At 33.5% G+C, this 15,379-nt stretch overlaps 1 protein-coding gene across 3 annotated transcripts in view; it reads left to right on the forward strand.

Moving 5' to 3' along the window:
* Positions 1–573: 573 nt before the first annotated feature.
* Myo10A (Myosin 10A) overlaps positions 574–15,379 on the forward strand; it is a 696,078-nt gene continuing 681,272 nt past the window's right edge. For 2 of the 3 annotated variants that reach the window (XM_069828898.1, XM_069828899.1), the window contains exon 1: positions 574–1,084. The gene's annotated coding sequence lies outside the window, so the exon portion shown is untranslated. The remainder of the gene's footprint in view (positions 1,085–15,379) is intronic. The other variant, XM_069828900.1, reaches the window with a different exon arrangement.

Below are 15,379 nucleotides of genomic sequence, written 5' to 3' on the forward strand. Positions count from 1 at the left end.
CTGTGTACCATTGCTAAAATTCAACACAAGAAAGTTCTTATCATACATATTCCGAAGTGATACAATGTTAAAAGTTGTGTAATCAAGATGTATAAAAATTTGCTGTTGAACAACGGCATTTATATTTCACAAATTGAAAGCACCGAATGCCGGTTTTGGTATTTCTAGTGACAGTTTGATGATGGTCAGCTATTACAGCGCTGAAATTCGCACCTAGCGAAATAGTGAACGAGATGGACCATCTATTTCCTTCGAAGGCCGGTAACTACGTTCATACGAGCGGTATCCTTTAACGTTGTCACTTCCGAAGGTCAAAGCCCTCCTGTAAATACTCCATCTGTTTCAACAGAACAGTTGACAGTCAGTGTTTAATAAACGCAAACAATAGGAGGCTTTGGTAGCATTATTTTTTGTCTGCTAATACCATAACAGAACCGAGAGGTTCCAGAAATGATGTGTGCGTTTGAGGTAGTACAGGTATGCATTGAGCGGTGACGTTGCCACATCTCGGCAGCAGACATGGCAGCCTCGCTCTCTTGCAGTCGGCTTTGAGAGAAAGCCGAACGCTGCTGGGCCGCTCGACTGTCTTGTCTGCTAGTTGTGCTGTTCTGACGTCGCAGTGGAGTTCCTCAGCCAAAACTGGTTGTACAGACTCAAGCTGAGGCCCAACGTCGGATAGCGCACATCGGGAATACGTAATAACAAACAAAATATCGTATTCGACACGTAAATAAATGAAAGCGTGTTTATTGTTGTAGGATTTCAAGTTCAAAAGCATGTAACGTGAGAAGAGGAAAAAAAGTCAACATTCCTCCGGTTAGTTGTTTTTTTTTACTCCTCCTCGTGTAATTCTGAGCAGGTGTAAGTGATTACAGATGAATTAGTTTTCTGTCAACTTTTCTCAAGTGTTGTGTGATTAGGTTCGATTTTAAGTGATAAGTGTTGTGTTGTTTTTGTTTCTGGTGTCATATTAGAGTGTTAAAAATTGTTGCATAGTGTTATGGGAACGTGTTTATTCAAAGAAAAAGAGTAATAAAGCTTGCAAAGAAGATGCTGTTACTGTTTCTTGTACTACAGTCATAAGGTAAGCATGTAATATTTCTTAACGGTTCGAGAGATTTCGATGCAAGAATAAGATTCAATCATTTTTAATTTTTGGTGCGAAATAGAGTGAAGATATTTCATATTGTAAAAATAGTAAACATTTATTTTAACTTAAGTTATAGGGATTACGAATCAAATATTTGATTGAAACAATTACGTAGATCACAGTAATACATTTTAAAACGGATATGCAGCCTCGTTTAATTTTGAGTCACCGCCTGTTTATAAAGCCGCATTCCAATCTTAATACATTCCTAGCCGTGATATTTCACTGCCTCTCACTTTATGAAGAAGATAGTGACGTAATATAATGCTCATTGAAGTATTTTAAGACGTGAGTTGACTAGATACAAGACTTGTAGGGTGCACTAAAATAATGAATTGCCTTGATGCATACATATTTCTATAGGGGCTACATCATTAATCAGTCAAAACAGCGGTATACTCATGAATGATTGCACTCCTTTTGACTGGACACAAATTATCTGCTAATAAATCAATTGTTGATGTAATTCGATTGATTGCGCACACGGGATTAATGTTTACGTAGTGTGTAAAATAGCTGAATAACGAATTTACTTGAATACCAAGATTTAAAGCAGGGATTTATAGAAGCTGTTGCAGGAGGCCTTGATACTTTAATTCAATGCTACCTACGGCTGTAAGTTGAATAATATAACAGTTTTCAATAAGCCATGAGAAAAGACATCGACGCCCTCATCGAATGAAAAACAACTGAGATAAAATTAGAAATGTAGGCTACATAAAATGCATAATCTATTATTTATGAACTACAAATACAGGAGTAACTATTGCAACTAATCATTAATTACAGTCTATTAAAAGATACACTTCATAATTCAATTTAAATCCTGTCCAAATTCAACCTCGCAAATTTAAAGCGCAATAATTTTAACAATAGATACATATTAGAAACAACAACAACCAAATTTCTTGGCTTAAAAATCGATAATGTGTTAAATTGGAAAAATCATATTAAAGAAATTACCCCCTAACTAAATTTAGCATGTTTTGCTATTAGATCTGCGCAAAAGATAGTAAGTTAAATATCAATACTTTACAAACAATATACTTCGCATACTTCCACTGGTAATGAGTTTTGGAATAATATTCTGGGGAAATAACAGTATATTTCTACTACAAAAAAGAGTAATTAGAATAATAGTAGGTGCCAAATTTAGGGAATCGTGTAGGACTATTTTTAAAAACTACAAATGATGTCCACCGCTTGTCAGTATATTTTTTCATTATTAATCTTTCTCGTATGTAATCGTGAAAACTTTGTAACTAATTCAACAGTTCATAGCATAAATACGCGTCAAAAATGACTTTCATACTCCATCGGCAAGTCTATCGTGCTATCAAAAAGGAGTGCGTTATATTTTTAATAGCCTCTCTATCGATATAAAAATGAAACTCGAAACATATGATTATTTAGGGCCAAATTAAAGAAGTACCTAATTTCTCACGCCTTCTGTTCTGTAGGTGAATTCATGACATTCAACATCGTTTCATGAAATTGATATTAAAAGTTTGTGTTGTACTAGTATACTATATTGTAAACCTCTTCTGTATATATTCAACTAGACTGACTATTAATTAAGACTTTATAGTAGTATTAAGTTTCCTGACTTGTTCCATGTTCTAGCTGCGAAGCAATGTTAATAAATACAATACAACACAATACCCGAACATTTATAACAACATATTCCTTTTAACAGTATTTTATACTGCTTTTTTAAGACGAATTTTAGTAATCCTACAACACCCTCATTACACGTGTAAAATAAAATGTATTTATTTTATCATTGTAGAACGTTTACAGACTTTTTGATAGGAAAGGTGTGAAATTTGGTGAATAGATTTATAGTTTCACACTGTAGTTTAATAATATGGACCTTATCTAACTGGTAGACTTAATTGGTTTTAATGCTGGAACTTTTTCTCATACTATCTCAACTCTAAATTTTATTTTCCTTCTCTGGTATGTTTATAATGTTAACGATGGAGTGTAAATTACTGTAAACATGTTAGTGCAAAGGATACATGAAGGTTAACGTTACACAATCAGTATAAATTTGAGGATATAACTAGTGACAGTTACAACCGATATGTCAGGATAAGCAGACCTCAGTAAATCACAATATTTTTATTTTAGTATCTTGCCTAATGTCTCAGGCGTTGAAGGCTATTTGAAAAATGTATTTTACCCATGATTTCCATGGTGAGGTGTTAAGAATATGGTATAGGCTAATTACCGTTTCCTTGTAACACGAATGAATAACTGTGCATTATGAATAAATAATGATTATAGAGATAAGAAGAGTACCCGAGAAAATTTGCTCCAACATATGAGATTTTAGGCTTACATAGGCCTAGTGATTGGTTAGTTTGATTTATACTGAAACAGATTTTTGGGTACTTGTGTTGGAACGAGTAACATCTCTAACGTTTCGGAACTGCCCAGTTTGGAGTAGCCAGACATAACAGCACAGTCTAGTATATACAGTCACGAAGCTTGAGTTGTGAGGGTGCTAGGAACAAAAGACTGTGCCGGTACTATTTCGCATTGTCTTTAATGAGGCGATATTAGCGATCCTAGTGGTTAGCAACTATCTATGGATGCATATTTACTACGTATTGAGCTTCGTGACTGTATATAGTAGACTGTGATAACAGGCCCAACAGAGTAGAAAACCTAGGCTTGCCAACTTTCCTAAGTAAAAATTAGGGACATAAACGTTACTGGCAATTTTATGCACTAATTTCCACCTATCAGTCCACATATTCAACAGTACCGGTAGTAATCTTATAACAGTAGCCTATATGTATGTTTTAACAGTATTACCTTATTTCATAATATAATATATTATGTAAAAAAAAATACAAAAACTTAACTAAATTACCACACAACAAGTTGAAAAACAATATCAATTCTTTAATGTTAACTCGTTGGAAACTAGGAACTCATCTTATTGATGTAATTACTAACCTAATATAAACTAACATACGTAATCTGAACTAACCCGAACTAACTTAATCTACTTACACAAAAGATTTCAGCCACTCTTCTCGGAAAAAAACAGAGACGTTTATGTGATTTATCACCAGAGCCATCATATTTTATCACACTTGAGGGGTTGCGGTACTTTACAAGTCATTGTTGTTGCCCTCGTTGACGTCTATATCTGTCGTAAAAGTGGTAACATAAATCTTTATTTTTTTTTCCTCTTTTCCGCCGAAACCAATGAATGACGCATCAAGTGGAACAAAGTGGACATAATACTGAATGGCGCCAAACTTAAGTAAAAGTTCATAAGATGAGCACAGAGGATAGATGATTCAGTAAGTATCCTGTAGGCTATGATAAAACCTTTCCTAACGTGTGTATTACGATCATTGCACCCGTCACTCTGTTGACATATCAACGAGAATTAAATTTCTGCCTTGAACATGCGTACTAGTGTCATTTCTCCATTTCATCACGTAATGGAAGCATATCTTGTATGAGACTGTGCAGGAATATCTTTCAATCCAGACTAAATTCAACAATATGATAGGAACGAAAATCAGCTGTAAATGTCTAATATGCCATGAAATCGGGACATTTTGATATGTATGCAAATTATTTCGGGACGCGGGACGCATTAGTCGATATCGGGACTGCCCCGGGAAAAATGGGACGGTTGGCAAGCCTAAGGCAACCCTTCAGGTCGTAATATTTTTCCCCGATGATGGAATCCGTATGTAGTTACGAAATATTGGAGATGTTGAGTTCCAACACAACGATCGATTACCCAAAATCTGCTTCTGCTCCAATATAAGTATTAATGAAATAGAATACTAGACGTTAAACATTGTATATTTGTAATAAACACGTGATGTAGTATCCGTAAAGGATGGAGTTTTAATCTATAAATTAGTAATACTAAAGAATTACTAATTTTTCGTATAACTTGGAAGAATCACTGCATTTAAAGGTATTAAATGCCTGTGATTCAGAATCAACCCAGACCTACAAGATAGTCTAATTTACATAGCAATAGTCCACACCTGTGGAGTAACGGTCAGCGCGTCTGGCCGCGAAACCAGGTGGCCCGGGTTCGAATCCCGGTCAGGGCAAGTTACTTGGTTGAGGTTTTTTCCGGGGTTTTACCTCAACCCAATACGAGCAAATGCTGGGTAACTTTCGGTGTTGGACCCCGGACTCATTTCACCGGCATTATCACCTTCATATCATTCAGGCGCTAAATAACCTGAGATGTTGATACAGCGTCGTAAAATAATCCAATAAAATAAACTGCATAGCGATATACCTTACCTTTATCCCTAAATTAATTTACGTTTTATGCCACTTTTTTCTCATTATGCAGGATTTCACAAAATTAAAATCAGAGAACCATGGTATAAACACTCAGGGTGTCAGCGCAGTGAAACAGAAGGGATTTTGTAATTTACGGTAGTTTTATTCAAATGTATTATAGCTTGAAACTGAAACATTTAAGGATATGGTGAACTGTTCACTCTGTTATGAAATTTGTGAATATTTTGTTACCGAGCGAGTTACCCGTTCCGCCCGTCTTCACCGTTGTTAGGAGAAAGAAATAGATCTACACAACCGAAGTCTTTGGTCGTGTAGTCAACATGGTATAGGGAAATCCCTTGACTTTTAATGAACATAATAATATGTATTCTTCATTGGCCATTATGATTTTATTGACTGCAGTTCATCTTATTAATTCTTCAAACTATCCTTTTGCACGAACGAGATTTTTTTAAATTATTTCTCCAATTTTTGCAAGGAATTTCCCTTCACTTTTAATAATTATTTTATGTTTTAACTTTATTATACTCGTATTCGAAAATCTGATATAAATAAAGCATACTGAGATTTAATCAAATCCTAATTAACTTCAGTTCTTTTGATATAAGTAATGCTATTGTATTATAAGGGTATTTGAATTGTCATTCATCTTTCTAGCTAATAAAGTAACAATAATTTTTAATGTATATTTGTTAGAATATACAGTCACATTTGATGTAAATAACACGAAAATAAGCTGCAGTGTGTATTCGCACACCTTGTATTCAAAGCAAGTAGTGGTAAAGTACGAATTAGTAATGGAGGGTAAGACATATCACGTTCAATTAGTCTATATTGATTGGACACACTTTATGCTACCTCAATATTTCGACGTGGGCTAGAAGTAACCTTCAAATTTCGCCCGAAGCCATCTATGGATCACGGACAAGGTTTTTTTTTTTTTTAACGTTTCGTAGATCCGCGATACGGATCTTTGACCTTTTCTTCCCTTCCAGACGAAGCCATGCTGAGGATTTTATCGTTCTCAAAGAATTTCACCAGCCCTGTATTTAGGTAATGCTCGCCATGGATCCGAGAAAATTTTGCGCCCTCTACCAACTAACTTACGTAAATCTTAGACATTAGCAGCCAAACTGTATAAAAAGAGTAACATGTAACAACAATTTAACGTATGCTCCTATTTAAAGCAGGCATCTATGAAGCAGAAAAATATCGAAAACTTAATTTCAGCTCGATTTTTTTATATAATAATGAATTGTTTTATAAATTTCAGTCAAGAACTTCTCAATTAAAACAGAAAACAATTTTCTGTTTCAATTTTCTGCTTTTAAATTTCACATCACAAGGTTATATATTCACAAATATTTTCGATTTTTTTTAAATCATCTTCAGGTGGAGAGACATAAATTGACCAATTGAACATAGGTGAAATGCAAGAAACAAAAATTATTAATAAAATCAAACTGTTTAAAACAACATGACATAAAACTTGGTTCTAAGTCATTTCAATATGATAAAACATTTTGTAAAATTTCAAACTAACAATCATACAAAGTGATGAACACACTATTCGATTCTCTTGATGTTAATAAAACAAGTTTCAATCATAAAATTATATGCAGATATGTATTGATAATTAAAATTTAAAATTTCAAAGTCATTATTGATACCGTGTTCAGACGAAAGGTTACAAGATATCGATGTAGGCTAGAAGTAACCTTCAAATTTCGCCTGAAACCACCTATGTATCACGGACAGGAGTTTTTTTTAACGTTTCGTAGATCCGCGATACGGATCTTTGAGCTTTTCTTCCCCTCCAGACGAAGCCATGCTGAGGATTTTATCATTCTGAAAGAATAATTTCACCAGTCCCGTATTTAGATAATGCTACGCCATGGATCCGAGAAAATTTTGCTCCCTCTACCAACTAACTTATGTAAATCTTAGACATTAGCAGTCAAACTGTATAAAAAAAAGAGACATGTAACAACAATTTGACGTACGATACTATCTAAAACAGGCATCTATGAAGCAGGAAAATATCGAAAACTTATTTTCAGCTCAATTTTTTTTTCTTTTCTAAAAATGTTGCGCGTCTACAAATTTACCGCCCTGAGCCTTGTGTAAATATGGGCCTATTTATCACCCTCGATGAGATTTGAACCAGCAAACCTCGGACATAGCAGCGAGCATGGGGACTACTAGACTACAAGGTCGACTGGTAAAGAATGGAGGAGGCGACTCAGTCTGCGTTTTTATTACGTAGCTTTTGCTGTATTATCTTTGTACCGTAATATTCTCTAAAACATTTTTATCCAACACATCCTAATGAAATAGCCCATTGGTATGTTGATATTCTGTATATAAAGTTATATACTTTATATTGGTGTATATCGTCTTTGTTTCTGCAATAACTCCTATGTGACATTTTTATCGCTTTTCAGATTTTTGCTCTATTAAATACCTTAAATAGTAATACAGCAAATAATAAAATCTCCTATATGTAATTATATTTCTTTTTTTCAAAAATGTAAGAATTCACAGTCTCCTATGTACCGCTGCCATAGGATGAATAAATGTGCTTTTTCTTCCTACTGAACAATTTTATATTTTGCACATAGGAGTTATTGCAGAAACAAAGACGATCTGTTAAGAGCAACGAGTGGATATTTCCATTTTTGTTTTCCAGTTGCTCTCCGTTGCTACGAGTGATTCTTGTAAACTTATCCACTCGTTTCTGGCAACAGTAACAATGAAGGATAACTGTATATGCATAGGCCTAAATATTTAATATTGAATTATTATAATATCATGTATTACAACGATTTATTAAGAGGTGTTAGAATTTTGTATGCTACACGATAGAGAACAGATTTCATGCATTCGTGGAAATTGTCACCCTCTGGGTGCGCCTCGGGCGCTAAATATTCCACTTGTGAATAAAATCATACTTTACTCATTCGTAGCATAGTTTACTATTCCCGGTATTATTGTAATAAAACGATAACATTACCAGCATTATCATAATATCTTTCGTATATTTCTGTGCATAATGTAGTACATTTCTTTAGTATCTAGCATCTCGGTTTTATGAGTAGGGTAAAGGTTGGTAATATTGTGATACGAGTAATATTGTGATATTGAGAATTTATTACAATTACTGAACGACAGAAGGACCGCTTTTGTGCAGAAACTTGCCACGAACATTCCCTTAATATGTTGACGCAAAAAACCGATCTTCCTCTCGCTCAGTATAATTGTAATAAATTCTCAAAAAGAACTATTACAATATTACTTATATCACAATATTACCAACCTTTAGCCTATATCGTTTATTATCCGTGTTGGAGTTTGTTCCGGGTGCGTCATACTTCATATTTATAAAGTAAAAAGAGATGTTTTTATAAACAAGCGAGTATATTATTTGCCTAGTTATTTTTAAGAATATTAACACAAGTATTAAAAAAAGTGTTAATAATTGAAGCGGTGAGATCAATAACCATTCAAGTCCACTTACACAAGCTTCGAGAAAAATGCAAAAAGGACTCTTTTTTATTTCTTACGTAATTATTATTTTTTTGCACGTAATATTTCTGGTTGTTTTAGAGATCAAGACAAAGTAGTATACCAACTTTTAAAGTCGTAACACTTGTAGAAATATCCAAAATTTAATTTCAAATTTGCAAAAAATGAATAGCCAGAAGTAGACTTGAATGGTTATTGATCTCACCGCTTCAATTACTAATTCTATCACAGCTACAAATAAAAATACTTGAATAAAAAATTTAATAAAACGTCTAAATAGTATAGTAATCTTCCAGGTTACATCGTTCACAGATATTTACGCTTAATAAGTGGAATTTTTTCAACATCGCCAGTAGTTGAGTTATATCTTTCGTCTTATAATTAAAGAAACTGTGACGTTCAGGTAATTTTGTTAATTTTCTTGCGTTCAGTCTACATTCTTTGACGATTAAATGAAAATTGTGATAGAATTTTTCCATTACGAAATATTCGTAGATATCGGACCATAGTCTTGTTACTATGGCTTTTACAGAAATCTTCGCAACTCCTTCAGTCAACCACGACCATGTATATAGACATACTTAAACGCTTTAGGACAAATTTGGTCCACGCTAAAGTACGCTTATTACATTTTACTCCAACTGTATTGTATTTTTGATCTAGGGAAAATTCTCGCCTTTTTCGAAAGTACTCGTCTTTCATTCACTGACATATATACAGAATGATCCGTAAGTATTTCAGGGAGTTATTCTTTGAGATATTTGAAATAAAAAAGTTAAATACAATTTTGCTTGTTTTTGTTTAATTTTCGAGATAAAAATTCTTTTATATGAAACATTTCAGAGCGTGTTTTCGGAAAGCCATTGCTTTAATTCCCAATATGCTCAGTGAATTTAAGAGAGTAGGGTACTATGATAATAAATGATTGAAAGGATTTTAGTTTTGTCCTCTAAATTTGCAGAGATTTGATCCGAACAAATGTAACTTTTCGTTTTTCAAAGGAATTTTACAATGTTATGTGTATCCAGATCAAATTTATGCATATTTAAAGTACAAAACTAAAATTATTTCAATCATTTATTGTCATAATACACTGCTCTCTTACATTGACTGAGCATGTTGGAAATAAAATCAATGCTTTTCTCAAAACACGCTCTGAAATGTTTTTTATAAAACAATTTTTATCTCGAAAAAGGAAGCGAAAACCAGCAAATTTATATTTGACTTTTTTTGTTTGAAATATCTCAAAGAATAACCACCTGAAATTAATGACATTACTTATGGTTCAATCTGTATAGGATGTCATAATTGATATTATCAGCGTTTTCTCGATTGTCAAATATGAATATATTAGTAGATAGTTATTTTTTCCCGTGGCGCGACATGAGGGTCAAGGCCGATCAGTCAACTCCTGGCCTCTGGCTCACATGTCTCAATAGAGATGATCACTCATTCAACCAGTAGGCCTACAGGAGTAACGTGTGATCCGCTCTCCATCATTATAAAAAAATTATGGTTCATTTAACGACGCTCGCAACTGCAGAGGTTATATCAGCGTCGCCGGTGTGCCGGAATTTTGTCCCGCAGGAGTTCTTTTACATGTCAGTAAATCTACTGACATGAGCCTGTCGCATTTAAACACACTTAAATGCCATCGACCTGGGCCGAGATCGAACCCGAAACCTCGAGCACAGAAGGTCACCGCTATATCGACTACGTTACCCAGGCCGACTTCAGTCGTTATAACTGCCGTACGAAACCTGATTGCTTTACTCATTGTATCTCCCCAAATTCATAACGGCGCTGGGTAGGATAAATGCGACACATTTCAATAGCCCAAGATTTGTGACGTTATTCATTGTTGCGAAGATTGCTTTCTGACTTTTGTGTTCTTACGGGCTTTGCCCTTTCATGTTTATGTCCATGCGACCCTAAGGATGCAATAATTCTTAAGCAATTTCGAATCATCGCAGATTTTAATCGACATATGGCTGAAAACACAAAAATATTCTTCGTAATTTATTATTGCAGTTATTACCGCAGGAAATATAAAAGAAAAAGGGTTATAGAAGTCACTTTCATTTGAAGTGTAGTACAACCTATTTGTAGAATAATATATAAATACTAGTAGGCCTATGAAGAGGTAGAATGATTTATTTTTATACTTTCCAGATTTTAACGTATGAAGAAATTTACGTTAATTGTACGTAACATTAAAAAAAATTTATTTCGTATAAAATTAGGAACATAGTAATTTGTACTAGAGGAAAGTGTAACATACAACAAGATAATTTTTCAAGCTGAGATGTGGGTTAAAGACAGGTTAGACAAGTTAATTCTGCGATAGGGTATCGTATGAAGTTAATTTCTATCGAACATTTCGAGACGAAAATTACATAACGCACATATAATAATGGCAATGTGTTCATTTGCCCTTCTACCGTTCTTCGACCGTGGCTAAAGTTAGGTTAACTCTTTATTATCACAGTCTAGTATATACAGTCACGAACTCTTGAGTTGTAAGGGTACTAGGAACAATAGACTGTGCCGGTACTATTTCGCATTGTCTGTGATGAGGCGATAGTAGCGATCCTAGTGGTTAGCAACTATCTATGGATGGATTTTCCCTATGTATTGAGCTTCGTGACTGTATATACTAGACTGTGATTGTATTCAATTTTTTGTGTACTAATTAGGACGAGGTTTAGACAAAGAGAAATAACTGTGATTCAAGACTCACATGATGTAGTGTGGAATGTCCTTGGTTTGACATCCATCAGTGCAATTTAGATATCGGTAAGATTAATTTTGCAAAGGAAATCGCTAAGAGGAATCGAAATCGAACATAAATCAGTATTGATTACCACAGCATGTTTCGGCATAAGCATAGGAAGGAATTTGTTATTCGCGATTACTAAGTTGTTTAAGTTAACACAAAAAACAGCATTTGGCATAACGTCGAAGTTGTTTACAGCATATTTGTCTCGAATTTTTTTACTTATTGTCAGTAAAAAGTAATAATTTTAAGATAAATGTGAAAATAATCTTATGATTTTAATTAGAAGTGATTTTCATGAAAAGTTTATACCGTAGTTTTTGGTTATAACATACAAAATGCTGATACTGAGACATTTTTCTCGAAATATAGCCGTATCTAACAGATGGAAGGCAGAAAATGTCACAATTTCTTATATGCTGAAATTTTCTGATGCAAAATAAAGACATACTTAAACAAATCTTTGTTATGTTCTTGTTAATAGACTTAGAGAAATAGGCTAATGATTAGCACTTGTTGCAGTCACAGCTAAAAGTTTATCGTCGTCTTCGGTGATCTTGGTGGCCGTTTATAACACTTTAAAGTTTGAATTGACTTTTAAATGAAGTATTCAAAGCCATAGTGGGCCAAGCGCCATATATTAAAAACGGAGGAAACAAAGGTTCAAATGAAGTGATTACCACAATTTAATTAAACATATATCAAGTAATATAAATTATGCACTTTAAAACTAAATTATATGTCAACCTTCATTAAACTATGGTATTTACTTAACTCTAATTCTTGCTTTCTCCGTTTTTAATAAATGGCGGTTGGCCTACTATGGCTCTGAACCCTTCAAATGAGCCTGTACAATTTGAACCGCAAGTCATGTCATTAATTTCAGGGGGTTTATCTTTGAGATATCTCAAACAAAAAGGTTTAATACAAATTTTCTCGTTTTTGCTTACATTTGGATAGAAAAACATTGTTTTAAATGAGACGTTTAATAGTGTAGCCTAATTTATGAAAGCTATTGACTAAATTCTCAATTTAATTAAATTTCGATTTAAGAGAACAGCAAATTCTTATAATAAATGATTGAACGCGTTTTAGTTTTGTGCCTTAAATTTGCAGAAATATGATTCTAACAAATGTAAATGTTCGTTCCTCAGAGAAATGTTAAATTGTACCGAACCGTGACAACTCTGTAGAAGGTTACTGCCTAGAGTCAACAGATACCTACGTACAGATCGCGTGTACGTTTGTTAGAGTGATGGAGGAGAGAACAAGAAATGTAAATATACACAATTGCGTTTAAAAACAGTTCTGGAAATTTACATTTTCTTCTGTAAGTTTACCGGTTGAGTACTTGAAAAAGTGAAGTGCGAAAACTATTACTAATTGAATGAAGCAAAATACTGCTTGCAGCCTCTCTCAGTATGTTTAAAACAGAAAAATTTAACCGTACACCAACTGTATTTTTTTTTCTTACGACTTTAAAAACAATATACATGGAAATGATCTCCCACTTCCCTATTCAAAACACATCCGGTGACGGAATTGTTCACCAGAACACAACAAACTACTGTGCATTCGGCCACGTGTTTAAAATTGCACATTTTTCTGGAAAACTATACAAAACACAGGAAAATGTTACTTGATTCTTTTGTTTCTTTTACTAAAGAAATCATTCACCAAATTTAATAATATGACTTATGGTTCACCCGGTATGATAAATCTGTTATTAAATGTAATATCAATATAGTATAATATAATAACTATAATAAAAATAATGGAAGATAATTGTAAGGCAGCCAATATAAGCTTCGAGCTATAGAGCCGCGGAGAAGGAAGACGACGATGATATGATAATATTCTGTACAAACATGAAAGTCTGTGACGCATTACGGTTGGTGTTTGATCACGGAAGAGATGTATACTAAATGTTTCTATTTGAAAAACTGTTTCCTGATGAAAACATTGAGACTATGCTCTATAATGGAATAGCTAAAGGACAAATTGGGCCCGCGACCTGAGGCCATGCTACGGCGGCGTGATTTTTTCTTTCTTCCACGATTTCCCTCAAGTTCAAGGTGAATTTCAGGAAATGGCATGAAAAATCATCGGTCTTATGCTTGTTTGTGGGTTATTTTTCGACGCTTTATCAACTGCTATGGTTATCTAGCGTCTGAAAGATACGAAAGTGATAATGTCGGTGAAATGAGTCCAGGGTAAAACGCCGAAAGTTGCCCAGCATTTACTCTTAATGGGTTGAGGGAAAATCTTGGAAAAACCTCAATAATGTAACTTGTTCCAACCAGAATATGAAGTCGGGCCCGCTCGTTTCAAGGTCAGACATGCTAAGAGTTACTGGCCTAATCTTACTGAAATACAATTTTTCTATGAATTCCATCGATTCAACTATTACAGCGTTAGTGTTTATATTGTAGTCATTATTTATGTTATTTTTATATTTACAAAAGAAGATTTAAAACTGACAAGAAAGTAAAACTATATATATAGACTTTGTTTCGGCTCACTCACACGTAACGAATGGGTTTAAGAAAAAGTGATCGTACTATTATCTTAGGAGGTTACATACACCTTCGGTAAATAACTAGGTCTATAGAAGCATTTGAAATGTGGATATGGAGAAGAATGCAACGTGTGAAATGAACAGACAAAATAATAAATGAAGTTGTGCTAGAAAGAATGTATGAAGAAAGAATAGGGCTGAAACTGATCAGGAAGAGAAAAAGAAATTGACTGGGTCGCTGGCTAAGAAAAAAACTGCCTCCTGAAGGATGCATTAGAATAATAATAATAATAATAATAATAATAATAATAATAATAATAATTATTATTATTATTATTATTATTATTATTATTATTATTATTATTATTTATTTATTTATTTATTTATTTATTTAATGGTGAACGGGAAAAAAGGAAGATATCAGATCTAGACAATGTTAAGATATATGGGTCGTATGCAGATACTAAGAGAAAGGCGGAAAATAGGGAAGATTGGAGAGTGCTGGGTTTGCAGTAAAAGACCTGCCCTTAGGTAGAAAATTATGATGATTTACCTTCGAGAGTCGAAAATATTGATTTATAATTTTCATAGTAATTTAATATGAACTTTTAGTTTTATATTTGTGAAAGCAGTTTTAAGATATCAATTAAATTTACCAAGTTATCCATTAAAATGTCCTGCCATGCAAATACAATACTAGCTCTGTAAGTTTGTAAGCATATTTTCTCAAATATACACCCTCACGGGTAAACAAGAATTGATTTTTCATTTTTCTCATTTAAGTTGAATATTAACATTTAGATTTATATCTGTGAAAGAACTTTCAAGATATCTATAAAATTGACGAAGTTATGCATTAAAATGTCCTACCATGCAAATGTAATACCAGCCAGCAATCTGTAAGTTTATTGCGAATTTGACTTATTAACATGAATGTTAACTTTAAGACAAAAAGGAATTACTGAACATATTTAAAATCTTGAGACTAATTTTTTAACAGTACTTTGGTATAAATCTCAAATGAAAGTTTTGAAAATTCACAATTACAAAAACATTTTACGTAGGGAAATATTTTTCTTTTGGATTAGAGAGCAATTATCAGGCATTAAGC

Source organism: Periplaneta americana, chromosome 6 (genome assembly GCF_040183065.1).
Source record: "Periplaneta americana isolate PAMFEO1 chromosome 6, P.americana_PAMFEO1_priV1, whole genome shotgun sequence".
Lineage (NCBI taxonomy): Eukaryota > Metazoa > Arthropoda > Insecta > Blattodea > Blattidae > Periplaneta > Periplaneta americana.